The sequence below is a fragment of the Aethalodelphis obliquidens genome, unplaced genomic scaffold (genome assembly GCF_003676395.1).
Source record: "Aethalodelphis obliquidens isolate GAN/ISIS:26980383/991018 unplaced genomic scaffold, ASM367639v1 scaffold80, whole genome shotgun sequence".
NCBI classification, from domain to species: Eukaryota; Metazoa; Chordata; class Mammalia; order Artiodactyla; family Delphinidae; genus Aethalodelphis; species Aethalodelphis obliquidens.
In genome coordinates this window covers 5296734-5315049 of record NW_020838024.1, presented here as the reverse complement: position 1 = coordinate 5315049, position 18316 = coordinate 5296734, and the positions used below count along the sequence as shown (strand labels likewise).

General features: G+C 41.6%; 1 protein-coding gene and 1 pseudogene across 2 annotated transcripts in view; one reads left to right on the top strand and one right to left on the bottom strand.

Annotated features, from left to right (window-relative positions):
- Positions 1–17647, bottom strand: part of LOC113612619 (coiled-coil domain-containing protein 167-like) — an 18481-nt pseudogene extending 834 nt beyond the window's left edge.
- NPR3 (natriuretic peptide receptor 3) overlaps positions 1–18316 on the top strand; it is a 66280-nt gene that overhangs the window by 31327 nt on the left and 16637 nt on the right. The gene's annotated exons all lie outside the window — the stretch shown is intronic.

The window sequence follows — 18316 nt, the reverse complement described above, 5'->3', positions numbered from 1 at the left end:
ACCGGGGCACGAACCCGTGTCCCCTGCATCGGCAGGCGGACTCTCAACCACTGCGCCACCAGGGAAGTCGTCCAGCTTCTTTTTAGTCATGTTACTTGCCGGGTTCCCGGAGTCATTACTGGACGCTCTCTGGTGGTTTATATTGGGTCGCCCACATGTGCAGTGGCTCTCACTCCAGGGTGTCTGGATGGAGCTGTTTGGCCTCTGCCACCGAATTGTTCCAATTCTAGAGCACTGGTATTTGGTTTTAGAATGCGCTGTGTGGTGGCCAGGCCAAGATTAGTTGCATCCCCTGACTCCTGGTCAGTGGCTTTCTTTATCCACTACATCAGTCTGACCTTTTTAACAACAATGTGCCCAATATGGGGGCAAACCCATGACCCGAAGATTAAGTGTCTCAGGCCCCACAAGCGAGCCCGGCAGGCGGCACAGGCAGGAGCGCTTCCTTCCTTTTCCTGCCCCCTGCCTGCCCAAACACACTTTTAACATATCAGTTTCTCTTTACTCTTTCACGTACTTGACAAAGTCTGGCTAGGACTCCATCTCCTCTCCATCTGCAGTGATCTATTTTGCCTGTTTTCTTCTGAAGTGTAAACCACCATTTCCTAAATCAGCAGATGCTGTTTATTGAGCACCCCAGGGACCATGGCTGTGAACTTGATCCTGGACCATGTAATGGTCCCATCTTGGGTGGGATCTTCATCACCTAAAAATACTTGAGCAAGTATATAAATATCCATGGCCATGAGCTCTGGGAGGCTACAAGAGCTGCATTCCTGTGCCAGCACAGATTGGAAACATCATTCACTTCAGTGTCAGCACTCTGACACACTGATGGCATTCACACAAGTCTGGACAGTTTATCTTGCAGTAGACCAAATGTGGCACATGTGTGAAAATATCCATGTTTCTAGAGAAATGAAATCAAACACGGTGGAGTGGGTTCACTTAGTTCGTTAGTAGGAGGCTCCCTCCAAATTCATCCAACTTTCCACGACCTCTTTAAGTGGATGAGGGTTTCCTGAGTTAGGGTGCATTAACTCTTTACAATTCTGTGCAAAAGTTTGTACGTAAGAGCACGTGTGTATATTTCTGGAGAGAGGGGCCAGCACCCTTCATCTGATTTTTAATGGGGTCCATGTCACAAAAAGGTAAGAATCATTGAACTAGACCAGAGTTAGTCAGCATACCGTTTGACCAGTTACTGTCCCAAGCCCTATTTATTCCTATGGATAGGGTACAACATTGTGCAAGCAGGACTGCATTGAAAAATCCCTCCCCTGGAAGAAAATGAAGAGACACCTGAAGGCACTAACATTTTTTAATCTTATATTCTAAAACCATTAGTTTTATTTCTGAGATGAAAGAGATACTAATTCATTTATTTATTCCTTCATTCTGAACTAGGGCGTCAGTCCAGTCTTTACAACTACCAGTGTTTTCACATGAGATCTTTAAGAGGTAGACTTAACTTTGTCCCAGCTACTATTTCTCAGTTTAGACTGAGCCAATGTTGGAGACCTCTTTTCCCCTCTGGCAGCTGCTCTGACTTCTTGGTCCTGTAAATCCCACTCTTGGCTTTGCCCCATTCTCCTATTGTGTTTGGCACTTCTGAGACCCATTCACTGGCTGGCCCTTTAACAGTTGGCTCTGCCCTTGGGTGAAGCTCACCCTCTTTCCTTGATGTTGTAGTTGTTTAAATCAAAACGATACATGATTTTCTAGATTGAATACAATGAAAGAAGACCCACACTGAATTAAAAATGAATTCATAATACTCTGAGAGTTAAGGCAAACACAAGTCTCCCATTCTGCTCTTCTCCACTCCTGACTGCCATTCTTTGGAGGCCATAATCCTTAACGTGTTTTTTTTTTTTTTTTTTTTTCCTTTTTTGCGGCACGTGGGCCTCTCACTGTTGTGGCCTCTCCCGTTGCGGAGCACAGGCTCCGGATGCGCAGGCTCAGCGGCCATGGCTCACGGGCCCAGCCGCTCCGCGGCATGTGGGATCCTGCCGGACCGGGGCATGAACCCGTGTCCCCTGCATCGGCAGGCAGACTCTCAACTACTGCGCCACGAGGGAAGCCCTCCTTAACGTTTTTATTGGCCTCTGCTGTTTCCCTTTATATTTCTAAAATAGCTTATCTATATTGATGTTTTGAATATTAAAAATTTTGATATTATTTTGTGATTTTGTAAAATGGAAAAAGATTTAGCTCCTTTATACACTCTTCCTCTACCAATACTTCTTTTTCCTCCCATCCTCCCAATATTTTGTGACATAATTTTTAGTTAAAGGTATAGTCACAAAATAAAATTTGAAGCTAAAAAAATAGAGCTTTTATTATTATGACATGCATATATATGTATATGTATTTACAACTGAATCATGTAGTGTTCTATGATTACATTTCTTTTCCTGCCTAGCTTTTTCTTTTTTCTGCAGTTAGTAATTTCCTTGGTTTTTTACTTGCTTCCATGTAATTCTCACTATTTCATTCTTATTCCCTCAGCCAAAAATTTTGGATAATGACGTTTCTTTTTTCCCCCCTTTGTCTTCCTGCTCTAGTTTAGAGTAATTGCTTTCTTCAGTACCAACCTTTAGTTCTCTCCTGTACTGGATCCTCTTTTTCTTGGATATCAAATCTCCTTCTTTGCTGAACTTCACCTTAGTTTTGAAGGACAGGGGTACAAGGATTCTTCAGTATATGCAAATCAATCAATGTGATACACCATATTAACAAATTGAAGAATAAAAAGAACCAGCTTTTAGTTTCATTGATTTTTGCTATTGTTTTCTTTGTTTCTATTTCATTATTTTCTGCTCTGATTTTTATGATTTGTTTCCTTCTACTAACTTTGGGTTTTGTTTGTTCTTTTTCTCTAATTGCTTTAGGTGTAAGGTTAGGTTGTTTATTTGAGATTTTTCTTGTTTCTTGAAGTAGGATTGAATTGCTCTAATCTTCCCTCTTAGGACTGCTTTTGCTGCACCCCATAGGTTTGGGGTCATCGTGTTTTCATTGTCATTTGTTTGTATATAATTTTTGATTTCGTCTTTGATTTCTTCAGTGATCTCTTGGCTATTTAGTAGCATATTGTTTAGCCTCTATGTGTTTGTGTTTTTTTTACAGTTTTTTTTTTTCCTGTAATTGATTTCTAATCTCACAGTGTTGTGGTCAGAAAAGATGCTTGATATGATTTCAATTTTCTCCTGCTGAGAGAGGAGAAATTTACTGAAACTTCATTTGTGACCCAAGATATGATCTATCCTGGAGAATGTTCTGTGTGCACTTGAGAAGAAAGTGTATTCTGCTGTTTTGGGATGGAATGTCCTATAAATGTCAATTAAGTCTATCTGGTCTATTGTGTCATTTAAAGCTTGTGTTTCCTTATTTATTTTCTGTCTGGATGATCTGTCCATTGGTGTAAGTGAGGTGTTAAAGTCCCCCACTATTATTGTGTTACTGTCAATTTCTTCTTTCATGGCTGTTAGCATTTGCCTTATGTACTGAGGTGCTCCTATGTTGCGTTCATAAATATTTATAATTGTTATGTCTTCTTGGATGGATCCCTTGATCATTATGTAGTGTCCTTCCTTGTCTCTGTGACAGTCTTTATTTTAAAGTCTATTTTATCTGATATGAGTATTGCTACTCCAGCTTTCTTTTGATTTCCATTTGCATGGAATATCTTTTTCCATCCCCTCACTTTGCCTGTATGTGTCCCTAGGTCTGAAGTGGGTCTCTTGCAGGCAGCATATATATAGATCTTGTTTTTGTATCCGTTTGGCCAGTCTGTGTCTTTTGGTTGGAGCATATAATCTGTTTACATTTAAGGTAATTATTGATATGTATGTTCCTATTACCATTTTCTTTATTGTTTTGGGTTTGTTTTTGTAGGTCTTTTTCTTCTCTTGTGTTTCCCACCTAGAGGAGTTCCTTTAGCATTTGTCATAAAGCTGATTTGGTGACGCTGAATTCTCTTAGCTTTTGCTTGTCTGTAAAGCTTTTGATTTCTCCATTGAATCTGAATGAGATCCTTGCTGGGTAGAGTAATCTTGGTTGTAGGTTTCCCCCTTTCATTACTTTGAATATATCCTGCCACTCCCTTCTGGCCTGCAGAGTTTCTGCTGAAAAGTCAGCTGAAAACCTTATGGGGATTCCCTTGTATGTTACTTTTTGCTTTTCCCTGGCTGCTTTTAATATTTTTTCTTTGAATTTAATTTTTCTTAGTTTGATTAATATGTGTCTCGAAGTGTTTCTCCTTGGGTTCCCCCATTTTTTCAACTCTTCCAACTTCTTTTATTTTCTGTGATTGCCACAACTTTATCTTCCAACCTGTCTACTGAATTTTTAATTTTTGATATCATATTTTTAATTTACAAGACCTCTTTTTTGTTCTCTTTTTTAAAAATAACACACTGACCTTGTTTCCTGGATGCAATATCTTCTTTTCCTGAGTATACTCTTTCATCAGTTCTAGAATATACTTCGTTCACATTTTAACTTATCTAAAGTTGAGATTCATTTTATAATTGGTGGGCTGTCATAATTTTTTCTTTCTAAGGGCGCATATAATAAAGGTGCTTCATATAATTGCAGATATTTCATCTTTGCTGAGATTTTTTTAAAGTTTTCTTTTACTTCCTGCTTGCCTATTTCTTTCAAATTCCTTTCTAAAAATATTCATTTTGAATTCTTTCTCTTTCATATTATAAGCTTTTCTTAAACTGTTGGTAATCCTTATCTAAGTTCTGTGTGCATGGGAACTTGTCTAGTGGTGGACTTTATTGTAGGGTAATAACATGTCAAGTTGGCTTTTTCAAAGGGTTATCCCAAATATGATTACGTGAGGGTTGTTTCTCTTAGGCTGGTCAGTTTCAATAAATAATTCTCCTCCAAATAACTTCTTGAGAGTCATAAGCCTGCCCTACATTCTGGGAGCCTAGAAAGGGGGGACTCTCACCTTTGGGATTGAGGACTTTTCACCTACACCTCAATTTTCAGTATTATGCTTCACCCAATCTCCAGCTGTGCCTTGTACCCTCCCAGTCGGATCTTTGTGTCAACATATTCAGACAATAAATCTCCTGTCTTCTGCCTGGATAAGAAGGGACAGTTTCTTCTCTGTTTAAGGCTTGGGGGTGGGGGCATCTGACATTTAAGTGCTTCTTGTACAGATTTTCAACTAATCCCAGTATTTCCAACCCCACTGCATCCCTGCCTCCAGAGGTAACTAGTGTCTCCAGGTTAGAGCCTCTGGACTGGAGTTCTTTGCTTCTTGTTGGAATTCCCTGTCACGCTCCCACGCACACTTGGATTTAGGTTTCTCAGGTCTGTTGAGTCACCTACCCCTTTCCAACTTCCAAACTTTTTTTGACTTTCCTCATCTACTGTTTCCTTCCTGTACTCTTTCAACTGGTAAGCTTACATCTTAAAAATTTCATTGTCATTTTAGTGGGGATTTTGCAGGGAATGTATGTTTCAGTGGTTGTGACTTACTGAAGTCTCTCAGTACCAGGCAAGTATGCAGAGATGGTGGCGCCATCTTTATTTTTTCGGGGGGGATGGTGGTTGTGGTGATCTGGTTACATTCAAAGCAAAGAAGGAAGAGGAAGAGAGAGACAGAGTGTGTGTTTGAGAGAGGGGGTCAGTGTATTTCTTTTAGTCCAGAATGCTCTTGCTCCTTTAGAAATTCCCACTTGGTTACAGCTTCTCTTCTAGTGGCTACTTAATCTGGATTTATTAGCTCAGTGCTTTCTTTCTTACCCTCACAGATATGCCTGCCCTCTGTGATTCTTCAAAAGCAGTTGTACAGAAGCAACACACATGAACAATAATAAATGCTCACTAAGAAAAGGTTTGTTCTTTTACAGGTTTGTTGTACTAGTGTATGAAGACTTTATTTTACTCTGTGTCCAGGGCTAAACTGTTTCTTCTAATACAGCTCTTATGCCAGTGTCATTTGAAAAAGGAACACGTATAGGAATATCATCTAGGAATCCTGGTGCCAGTGTAAGTAGAAGTTTAGGTTTTAACGTGGATTTTTTAAAAAGCTAAGTTTTAAGGTTAAAAAATGGAATATTTACATAAAAATAATGGGACCTGTTTGTGTCCTGGTGGGTTATTTGTAATTTATCACAATGCAGTGGTAGCAATTTTGCACCCTTTCTAGAATCTCTTAGGACTTTCTTATTGTACAACAAAATACTTCAGAAAAAAGTGAAAACATTGGAAGACATAAACTTGTATAGAGGGTTCCAACGTGGGACTCAGTCACCTTCCAGTGCAACCTTGGGTAGTAGAGACCATCTCCTCTGAAGAGGATCTGTTCCCTAGTAATCTCCAATGTTGCAGACAGCATTATTCTAGAACCAAAGGCAATCCAGCTGGGAAAGGAGCTGTAGGAGAGAAGGCAGCGCTCCTGACCCTGGACTTGGGCTGAGAAGGCCCTTGGCTGGGTCCCTTTACTTCTTAGGGCTTCCTCTGTTGTAAAACCAGAGATTGGGGCCACCACCTCAAGGGGCTTTCCCATTCCCAGGTTTCTGTTATTATATGTTGAAAGTGTTTTTCTAACTTTAGTCTTAATTTAGATGTTGTTATTTCATTGTCAATATCTGGATATGGAATTTACTTACCCTTTACTGAAAAATCACAATGTAACAATCATCACAACCCACCCACCTGCATTTTAGGAGAATTTTATTCCAGTAAAGTATTCTGCTGCTTATAACATTATATCATAAAAGTCTCTTGGAAATTTTCATTACTCCAGCTTTAAAATACAAAGGACCAACTTTTCTTCAGCTCCAGACTGGTCACCGTTTTGCAGCCTGAAACCCTTTGTATATGCAAAACTCATCTTTGTGTACACAAACTAAGTAATTGCAATGTTCTGCGTCCAATTTGCATTTGCAGGGATCCAGCTGCAAGTGTCGTTTTGCAAACACAAAATTAGAGCCCGGTTTTTAACAGTGGTTTAGATGCATTTTTTAAAAAAGTATTTCTCCAGTTAATCTCAGCGATGGCTTTTTGATGTTGTTGTTAAAGAAAGGTGTTTTAGTTATAGAGAATGTGCAGAGTCCATTTTTTTAATGAAATAATGCTGCATCCTTGGTACTCTGGCTTTCAAATTCAGTTTCATACTTCTTAATGCGACCTCTGTTCTTGACTTGGGGTAGAATTTGGTAAATGCTGTTTTTATTTCTAACCAAGTATTCTGAGCAGGAGGTGATTTTATAACCTTGGATATTTGCTCATTTGAGGTTAGCAGGCCACCCATAGCTTGTTTTTTCTCCTTATTTAAAAGTTGAAAATTTAACTAATTAAACAACTATTCCGGCAGTGTCTGATGCACAGCAGAATTGTTAGGGAGGTGAGATGTGTATTGGGCCATCCCTCCCTCCCAGGTTTCCCTCTGACACTCAAAAACGAAATGGGAGCCTGGAGCCTGCAGCTTATCTAGCCACAGTATTTGAAAAGAGACAAGGTTTAATAAATCATTGTTTAGATAGGCCAGGCATTACATTTTGGAAAGTCCAAAATGTTGAGAAACAACACTCTCATTTCCTTCAATGAGGGGAAGGCCCAGCAGTAAAGCTGTCTAATCCAGCTTGTGTTTTGACACTGGTTTTCCACAGGTGCAGTGTGGGAGGTGTTATCAGTTGAGAAGTTATCAGCTCATCAGTGAAATCTTGGCCGGGCACTTCCCTCCTTATTGTCTTATATAATATCATTTAATTGGAACTGGATACTCTTTTTTTTTTTTTTTTTTTTTTTGGCGGTACCCGGGCCTCTCACTGCTGTGGCCTCTCCCGCTGCGGAGCACAGGCTCCGGACGCGCAGGCCCAGCGGCCATGGCTCACGGGCCCAGCCGCTCCGCGGCATGTGGGATCTTCCCGGCCCGGGGCACGAACCCGCGCCCCCTGCATCAGCAGGCGGACTCTCAACCACTGCGCCACCAGGGAAGCCCGGAACTGGATACTCTTACTGAAAATTTTCAGTTAGCTCTTCAGTAAAACCAATGAAAGAGAAAAAAAAAAAATGCAGCAGACACAAGCAGTATTTGCCCCACTTCTGGTGAGGGTGTGCACAGGCAGCCTTTTGTGTCTGCCAGAGCTGCATCAGAATAGGAGAATACCCCCAACACCACCGTGCCCTGGGCCCTCACCCCCTTTCTTTAAAGTCAGCCAGAGAATAATTTGCCCAAATGAAAAGGCCCTTTCTGGCACTGGAGGGCTTTGCTAATTGTATTTGAAAGAATCAAAGCAAACCACAAGTTGGCTTTTAACAAGAGAAAAGTAATGTGTTCACATACCAACATATTAATAAGATTAGTTTTATTAGGAAGATGTAATCAGGCAGAATAAGGACTGCAAGAGGAATGGCTTTTTAAAAGCCATTCTTTTATTTTCTAGCTAAAGAAATACCAGTCGGCTTTCAAAACACATTTAAAGAAAAATGTACCGAAATCTAAAAAAATACATCAATTTCACTTTCTTGACATAAAAGGGAAAAATGTTTTAAAATTGTTTATTTCTGTAACTTTTAAATAGCTTTAGTTGTGCTAAATTAGAATAGTAAAACAACTTGGGAATCTCCTGGCTAAAGTATTTTTGTTTGATTGTAAATAGGTATCCATTTACTTGTGATTTCTACATATTGGCAGGTGTGGATTTATTAATTGCAAAAATGCTGTTGAACTGGTGCAAGTGGAAAATGTTCAAGGAGGGTCCACAGCACCCCACTTGGAAATGATTTTTCCAAGCAGTAGGCTTCATTTTGACCTTTCAAAAGACAATCACTGCATTTTTTTTCCCATTATATGCAGTGATGTAGTTTCAGTTAGAAAGCTATTTTGCAATAATGGTGACAATGTACTCAAATGCGCATGACTAAAATAGCAATGCAGTGTGGAAATAAGTTTCACAATCCAAAAGCCAAGCTATTTTCCTTTGTTTTTCTTCCTGTATCGTCACTGAATGGAGTAGAAGGGCGTTTCACGCATTTGGCCAAACTCTTTACAGCAGAAGCACATTCTTTCTAGAAGAGTCAGGTTACTTAAAATATGGACTAGAGATGCATTACCAGTTCAGCTTGCAGAAAGAACATACATCAGCTCGAACAGTTATACCCATTAGCATAAGTGAAGAAGCATGGGGCAAAACTGGAGAGGATGAAAGCTCAGAGTTCTTTTTTCTGCCTTTCTCCTCCCTTCCAACATCTCTGTGCTCTGGGGGCCTCAGCGTCCTTCTTTCTCCACTTGGTGAGGAACTCATTTCCACAAAGATATTGGGGGTTCAGTAGATTAGCTTTACCAGGATATTTCTTTTCAATGGAAAAGGAAGACAACATAAGTAAACCTAAAGGTGATACTTTTCTGTTCCGTGGAGGAGATGAGTGAGTGTTTCAAATGCCAGGCTTTAGTCTTTCTGCCAGAGAGCTCTGCTCAGAAACATTTACTTAGTCGGGCCACCCTGTGGCTAGAGCAGCGTGGTACTTTCTAAACTTACGTGAAGCTTTGCATTTTACTAATAGAGCAGCAGCAAAATGGCTGCATTTCCCATAATTTGACAGGAACCAGAAAGGAGTGCCCATGTGTTCAGCCTTCCAGCTTGGAAGAGGGGAGGGAGGCCGATGGGCCCCGTCGGCTTCGTTGGCCGCTGCACTAACAGAGGACTCTTGGTGTTTGATGCTGACTGCAGCCACAGTTTTGAAAGTCCGTGGGCAGAGTTGGGTTCATAAGGCCTGGCCATTGATGCTTCAGTCCGTGTGAGTGGACATGGCGGAGGAGCCCAAGGTAGTGGTTCAGTAAATGTTAATTGATAGGCATTAAAACAATCGGCGACCCGGGGGCGTGCCACCTTGTGTGCCGAAGACGTTAATCTGTAAAACGGAGAAAACCACACCAGGTTGCTCTTGGAAGTTATGAAGAATGATTGTAAAGGGCTTTTCGAAGCTTAAGCGCTTTGACTGATAGTGTCCGAAGAAAACAGCCCCAGCTGCAGAGAGCAGAGCATCTCCGTGGCCCTGTGAGCAGTGTGCAGCAGCAGTGTCAAATGGCATCCTTTCTGGGGTCCAGCCAATTGTTAAAAGGGAGGAACTAGAATAATATATTGCTGGGGGCTCAACCCCTTCCTGGTTATGAAATTCGAAAGTGACTTAAGCTGTAGGAAATTATTTTGGATTAGTCTTTATCATCTGATTTCCCCCCTGGAGAGAACTTGCTTCATTTTATAAGGTTCTAAACATCTTTTTTCTTTTTTTAAAACAAGAGGCATCAGCCACCGTGTCCCTCTCTCTTCTTTTTTTAAAAAAATTTATTTATTTATTTTTGGCTGCGTGGGGTCTTCATTGCTGCGCGCAGGCTTTCTGTAGTTGCGGCGAGCGGGTGCTACTCTTCATTGCGCGGGCTTTATCGCGGTGGCTTCTCTTGTTGCGGAACACAGGCTCTAGGCGCACAGCCTTCAGTAGTTGTGGCACACGGGCTTCGTTGCTGTGAGGCATGTGGGATCTTCCCGGACCACGAATCGAACCCATGTCCCCTGCATTGGCAGGCGGATTCTTAACCACTGCGCCACCAGGGAAGTCCTGGTTCTAAAAATCTTGCTCCCACAGACTGTGGTTTACAGATAGGGAGGAGGTGAGCAGAGAATTTGTGTGTGTATAATGAACAATTTAACAATTGGCCTAAATTTGGGGACCTGTATTATTCCCTTTACCGTTATCTCTATGTGGGATAATTACTAAATCACTGAAGTCAGCCAGCTTTGTTTTTACCCTATCCTAAAGATCTTAAAGAGATTTCATTTATTAGTAAATAGTCCTGCATCAGATCGGCACTCTAATTTGCCCATCGTTGCTCTACAAACTACATTCATTTCAATTTGGGGCCATTTTCTCTTTTCGTAACTCAGCAGTGACTGAAATATTCTCAGCAGTATATTTATGGTAGCCCTATGTCTAAGAATTTCTTGGGTAGAACAGATTTCAGATACAGCACATATGCCCTCTAGATGCACATGCATTTTTGTTGATCATTTGACCCTATGTATCACCAGGCATACAGTTAAGCCTGCAGACGGTTGTTCATTGAACCTGTATGCCCGCCATTGCACACTTACTGAGCGCCTCCTTCAGGCAAGGCATTGTGTCTTGTGAGGACAATTCATCACTTGTGTGGGTGGCTCTTGAAGGATGGGTAAGAAGAGGTGGGTGCAGAAGAGCCTCCTCAGAGAGGCTAATATAGGGAATCCCAGCTTAGAAGAAGGAGGCAGTAGACGCATTTAGGGAATAGTGAGCAAAATCACCTGCCTTGAATGAGGGGATTTTTGTAGAGGAGGAGTTTGGAAAGGTCTCTCTTTTTTGAAATTTGCTCCTCCCTTGGCTGCCAAGACACCACCGTGTCTAAGCTCTCTGCCTACATTGTAGACTTTCCTGGTCTCCTTTCATGACTCCCCTTTTCCACTTGCTTCACAAATATTAGTGTTTTCCAGATTCTTTCCTTGGCCCTTTTTCTTCTCTAAACACTTTCTGGGCAGCATATCCACTCGCCTGGGTGGGATGTTCATCTTGATGTGGATAACACTTAAATTTCTATCTCCAACTCCAGCCTGTCTTTGAGTGGCAGACCCCGAGTTCCAATTGCCCATTGGCACCTCTGCCTGAATAACACTGTGTCTACCTGCCTCATCCTTTCATTCAGAACTGCTCCATTCTGAGCTCTGCTGGACCAGGCCTAGAGGGAGAGTCAAGGAGGATGGAGCTCCGAGTTCAAAGAACTTATTCTGCATGCAGAAGAAAGTAGAAAGTAGGAGACTGTAGTCAAAAAGAGATTTTCAAGGATTTTGAAAGTAGAGCAGTTCTGGGTGATGATAAGATCTTTGCTACTCAAAGGGTGGTCTATGGACCAGTGGCACCAGCATCACCTGGGAGACTGTAGAAATGAGGAGGTGTAGTGCTCTATCCCTCAGACCTGCTGAATCAGAATCTGCATTTGAACAAGATTTGCAGGTGAACTGTGTTCACAGTTCTGAGAAGCTTTGGCCTAGGGTATGTGCATGAGAGTGAATTGATGAAGTTCAGTGGAGATGAAGTGTTCAATGTTCAATGAATGGATAATGCACAGGGAGACTGAAATGGTTCAGTACGAATGCAATAATGTGGGTGGAGAGGAAGAATGTGAGCTGACTGCCAACCTTAATGCATTCATTATGCCCTGGGAGTGAGGGAGGGTCCTTGCGTCAGATGACAGTGATATTTGACATAGGATTATTGACGTCTTAGTTCTTTGAGAACAGAGCCTCTGATTCGGATTTTTCCCCTTTAAGTTCTGTGCCTCAGCTCTTAAGAAAGATATAGCAGATCCTTAAATAATGATGAATTGACTTTACGAGCAGTGGGCTTAAACAGATTAAGCCTTTTGGTCAATTTACATTGTTTGAAAGGGAACCTGGAGCTAACTTAAACAATCTGGTATCCAATATCACCTTTTCTCCCCCCTCCTTTGATTATACTTTCCTGACAGGTAATTAAAAATGTGTTTGCTAGGGCAAACTTCTTCGTTCTTCTTTTCTCTCTCTTGATGTGCATATAACATCTTGGAAATCTTATACGTGTTAGAGAACTCATATTGATGCTCTATCCTTGGGTGTGAGTTTGGTCTTTAAGGAGGTGCCTTGCTTGATAGACAGATCAACACTGATGATGCAGGTACTGATTTGGAGCCAGGAGATTTGAGCTCCAGTCGCAGCTCTGTTCTTACTATCTGTGCAACGTTGAGTGAATCAGGCAACTATTACAGACCTCAGCTTCTCATTTACACAATATGCTGGTTGGACTATATGAGCTGTAAATTCCCTTCGAGTTGTAAACTTGTGATTTTGTAATTCTTTTAGGCTGTTAAGAATGCCTGTGAGGTTAACATGATGCAGCTCCCTAAGATGTGTACCCAAGGGTCTCTCTTGTATTGTGGCCAATATATTTATGAAACTCAGTGTCATTCTATCCATGATTCAAAATCATGATACATCTGCATCTAGAGTACTCTGCATAGTTCTGGTAACTTTCTTAAGAGAAACGAGTCTCCTCACATTAGTAGAATATGTTAGCCCTAAATGTTTTTAAAAAGAAATAGAGTATCTTTTAATTGCCCAAGGGAGTGAAACAATTTTCTTACGAAATAGACTTAAAAAGATCCATCTCTTTGAAATGTTGCACCATCCAACCTTGTGAAGACCATGGGGCATTTCTTGAAATCTGAAGACTTAACTGAATTCTCAAGCAGTAGACCTGAAGGGATACTTTCAGGATAATGACAAGGAATGACTATTTTTCCTGGTAGTTAGTAAGCATATGAAACTCATTACTTGCATATTTTCCAAAGGCTGTCTTAACATGGGTTCCAGAATGATTTAGATCCGTTCATTATGCTGGATCCCAAATGGGATTCAGAGCGTGTTGATCTTTTGGTGTGAGGCCCTATTCTTTAAAGTTGATATTGGCGATATACAAATACCTTTAAAGACTTATTCATTTAAAAATTAAAAATGAATTTAGTTCAGTGACAGAAAACAGAACTGGACTGGACAAAACATGAATGTTGACCTTATGATTATGTATTTTCATATGTTCTTATAGAAGCTACTGTGGAAAGTTTTCCACAATTTTCCGGACTTGGGATATTCATTTAGGGAATTAAGAAAATGTTTATTATGGGAAATTTTAAATACATACAAAAATGGAGAGCATAGTATGTGAAACTCTGTGTCCTCACCACTCAGCTTCAATAATTAACCAAGTCAGTCTAATTTCATCTCTAACTTTTTTCCCACCCTTACCCCTCGGTGCCAGTAATTCTGAAGCAAATCTAAGGCATCCTCGTTTCGTCTTAAGCATTTTAATATGTATCTCACAGATAAGTTTATTACTTTATTTAATAAAATTTATACACAATGAAATCCATAGCTCTTGATTGTGCTATTTGATCACCTCTGATAAACGTGTATGTCCATGCAACTACTACTCCTGTTAAGATATAGGAGATTTGCAGGACCACATGCAGTTTCCTCATGTCCCTTTCCAATCAGTTTCTACTCCCATAAGCAACCACCCTCCTCCCCCCACATCTTTAATGAGCTATAATTGACAAATGAATTCACATAAATTGAAGGTGTACGACATAGTGATTTGCTACGTGTGTACATTGTGAAGTGATTACCACAATACGGTTAGTTAACACACCATGACCTCGTATAATTACCTTTTCTATTTTTATTTTCTGGTGGTGAGAACATTTTAAGATTTACTCTCTTAGTAAATTACATGTATACAATACAGTATTGTTAACAGTAGTCACCATGCTGTACATCAGAGCCCCAGAACTCATTCATCTTATAACTGAAAGTTTTTACCCTTTTACCAACATCTCCCCATTTCTCCCACTCTCCAGCCTCTGGCAACCACCGTTCAACTCTCTTTTTCTATGAATCTGACTTTTTTAGATTCCACACAGGTGAGATCATATAGCATTGTCTTTCTCTGTATGGCTTATTTTACTTAGCATAACGCCCTCCAGATTGTCACAAATGGCAGGATTTCCATATTTTTTTATGACTAAATTCTATGTGTCTCTCTCTCTCACACATTTTCTTTAATCGTTCATCTGCCAATGGACACAGTTGTTTCCATAGCTTGGCTATTGTGAAAAATGATGCCATGAACAGAGTGCAGTATCTCTTCCAGACACTGACTTCCGTTCCTTCAGATATATACCCAGAAGTGGGATTAATAGGATTAATAGGCCTTTTTATTCACAGATGGGTCAGAAATCCTGATTCACTTGATCTGAGCTGCTGGTTTAAATATCTGCTTAACAGTTAGTGTGTTGCCTCATGTCCCCTCTCCTCTTTTCTTCTTCCATCTTCTGCCCTCTCATTCTGTCTCTAGGTGCGGGTTCTGTCCCTCCCTCATCTTCCAGTACATTGTTAGTCTTCTCTTTTATAGACCCTCGCTGGTCTTTCCAGCCTACGTGCTCAACTTGTAGAACTCCTCAACTATTAGCCGGTTAGAAGCAGAAACCAGAGCACAAAACTGTTTTACAACCTTAGCTGGCTGAACATATGTGCCAGTTGGATAGATGTCATAACTCGGCAAGCCTGGTTTGGACTACTTAAGAACTTGCCCACCCAACATTTTCTGCAGTTTTGACCCCATCCACCGACAAAGATCTCTCGTTTCTGTTTAGGATGTTAGTCAGAGTGTCTCTTATAGGGTAATAACAGTGTCCATCTATGAAGGTTTTGTAAGGACTAAACACAGTAGAACTTAAATTCTATTAAGTTCAGCTCCTAGAATATAGGAGCTGAACTTATATATAGGAGCTCCTAGAATATGTTCAATATCATAGTTAATACCTGGAAGTAAAGAGAACTGCTTGACTTTGTTCAATCTAGCATTTTGTAAACCTGTTTACCCATGATAGTGCTATTTCTAGAGCCATCTGTTAACATGTTAAGGAATGCTGCTGCTGTATGGAATCCAGCTTCGGAAACTCTGAATTAAGAATTGAACAAAATTAAGCTGCTGACTGTTCACAGTGAGTGAATAAACCAGAGCTGCTTGAACTGGGAGTCGGGCTTCTGGATCTTAACTCCGTCCTCACCACACCTTGAAACTGCTTGAATAAGAAGGAGAGGTTTCATTTTAAGACACAAGACAGAAATGAAAAAGAAAGTCATCCTGATACAAAGCCTAGATTTTTGCTTATCTCTTCCTTGTAATCACATCTCCAGGTGACTCGAGAGATTTAAGGAAAGCTGTCTGAAGTTCTCAGGCTCAGCTTTCAAGGATGTCGTCAAGGTGGATAAAGTAGAGTCTAGCCTTTCAGAAGGAGTGAGGCCAGAAGTTGTCCCCCTGTGTCCCCCGGTCTCCATCTCACTCTGGCTTGGTCACCCCACTTGCAGTCTCGGGGCTGCCCCACCGTCCAGCAGAGTGAGCGGGACACTTGCTGCCTGCCTCGGCCCTTCCCCCTTGGGTTTGGTGTGTGTGTTTACCCACCTCGACATTGTGCCCGACAGGAACATAGACCCCTGGAAAGAAGGCCAGCAAGTGTCCAGAGCAGTCTGTGGGGGTCGGGTCCCCAGGCTTTCCAGAGGCACATCTGGTCGGGCACTGGTGGGACATGAAGGCCAAGGACAGACATTGCTCACCTGATTCATCTGAAAGCCAGAGACGATTATGTCATTAGGTATGTGCATTTCTCAACTAAGCCTTCAAGAGTGATAGGTGATGAGAAGCATCCTCATATGACGTGTGTGTGGGACACATTCAAAGGGCACATGTATCAGATGACCGAATTCCCTGTATGAGCACTGGGAGAATTTTAAAAAGTCATTCTCATGCTTGCGCTCCACACCCACTAATTCCAGCAGCCCAGTTCCACGGAGTTCTCCTCCACCTCGTTTCTCGGGGCGGCTCTCCTGGCTGAGGTTGCCTCATGTAAGTGGATGCCGTCCACCAGCACCGCGGCACCTGCGCACAGCCTGCGCTGCCGTTCCCGTCATTAGAAGGGCAGCCGATTGCGGTAGCGTGGGAGACACCTGAGGGGTCAGAACTTGACTTAATGATCTTCCCCGGGGCTGCTTTTGTTTAATGATCCATTTTGTTTTAGGTGATGAGAGAGAGAAAAAAATCTGCTTCTATTTGCATGCAGCCACACTTTAGGCTAGGAGACCCAAGTTAGTTTCCCAGTCTAGGGCATTACTATAGGGGCAGGGCTGAGCCTGGGATGGAGACAGTCATTTGGGCGACTTAGGGCCCATCCCCACCCCAAACAAGTCTGCCAGACGATACGGCAATTCTTCGGCCAAGCACAGGGCTGGACCCTGGCTCTCTCCCAGGTCTGCTGCCTGACTCTTGGTAAGTCACTTGCCCTTTGCATTTCCTCGGAGTTACTAGGATAAGGGTAAAAATGTACAACTTCACTTTCCTCAAGGCTAAAACAAGTCAGAAAGTGACCAAGTGTGAATTCCATGAAGGCAGGCCCAGTATAGAAGAGCAGTATAGAAGGCCCGGTATAGAAGAGGGGTGTATGCCAGTAAGAGTGAGAACCCCTCTTTTGATGTTGAAGAATTGGTGATATCACTTGATTTATGGAAGTTCCTGCTGTTGTTACTCTATATTGTAGATTTAAAATTTTATGTTTCAAAAGCAAATGGAATGAAAACAGATAGGATCTATACTTTTATTGTATGGAGGACATGTGTGCAGTGTTCATCAAATGCATAATGTCCTTTAACCTTCGGCCTCCCCATGCAGCATGGCCAGGCCACTTTCTTCTGTGTCTACCATCTCCAGTGGCCTAGGAGGGCAGGACAAGGTTCATTTTCAGGGTCTTATTACTAATACCTCAAGATGAAGCTGCCACTGTTTCTGCTGTGATAGGGAGAGGCAGGTCCTGGACCATCTCTCCTCTTATCTGCCTGCCATCAAAATGTCCTTGTCCCTGATCTCCCCTTTAACTGATGGGGACGTTAAGGCTCATGTTTTTTCAAAAGACTCTTAAGAAACACTGCCCCAAACCCTGTGCTCTCCTGATTTGCATTTGGAACCGTTGGTTTGTGGTGAGAAAGACAGAACCACCTTACGACATGCTTGAGTACATGTGAACACCACGAGCGAAGCCCTGGGAGAGCCTAGCCTTGTGCTTAACTTTGGTAGCTTTCTCCCACTAGTCTCCATCTGAGAGCTTTACAGGCTTTCTCAGGTATCCAGACGACCCTGGGAGCGAGATTACTGCCGGGTGGTCCACTCTCCCTTTACAAGAACAGCTGAGGCATGTAGCATTCTCTGCTGTCTTGTTTGGAGCACAGGCATTGAGGAATTCACCTATGAATTTGCCTCCCCAAAGAGAAATGAGAAAGACTCTGCTCACTGTCACAGATAAGAGCCATGTCAGGAACGGCAACTCTTTATGCTCAGTTAAAAAAGAACTAGATTTCTTTTTTTTTTTTTAATTGAAGGATAGCTGATGTACAATATTATATAAATTACTGGTGCACAATATAGTGGTTCATGATTTTTAAAGGTTATATGCCATTAATAGTTATTATAAAATTCTGGCCATATTCCCCACATTGTACAATGTGTCTTTGTAGCTTATTTTATACCTAATTGTTTGTACCTCTTAATCCCCTATTCCTATATTGCTCCTCCCTCCTTCCCTCTCCCCACTGTAGCCACTGGTTTGTCCTCTGTATCTGTGAGTCCGCTTTGGAAAAGAACTAGATTTGTATTCAGCTTTTCCCATGATAGAGAATTA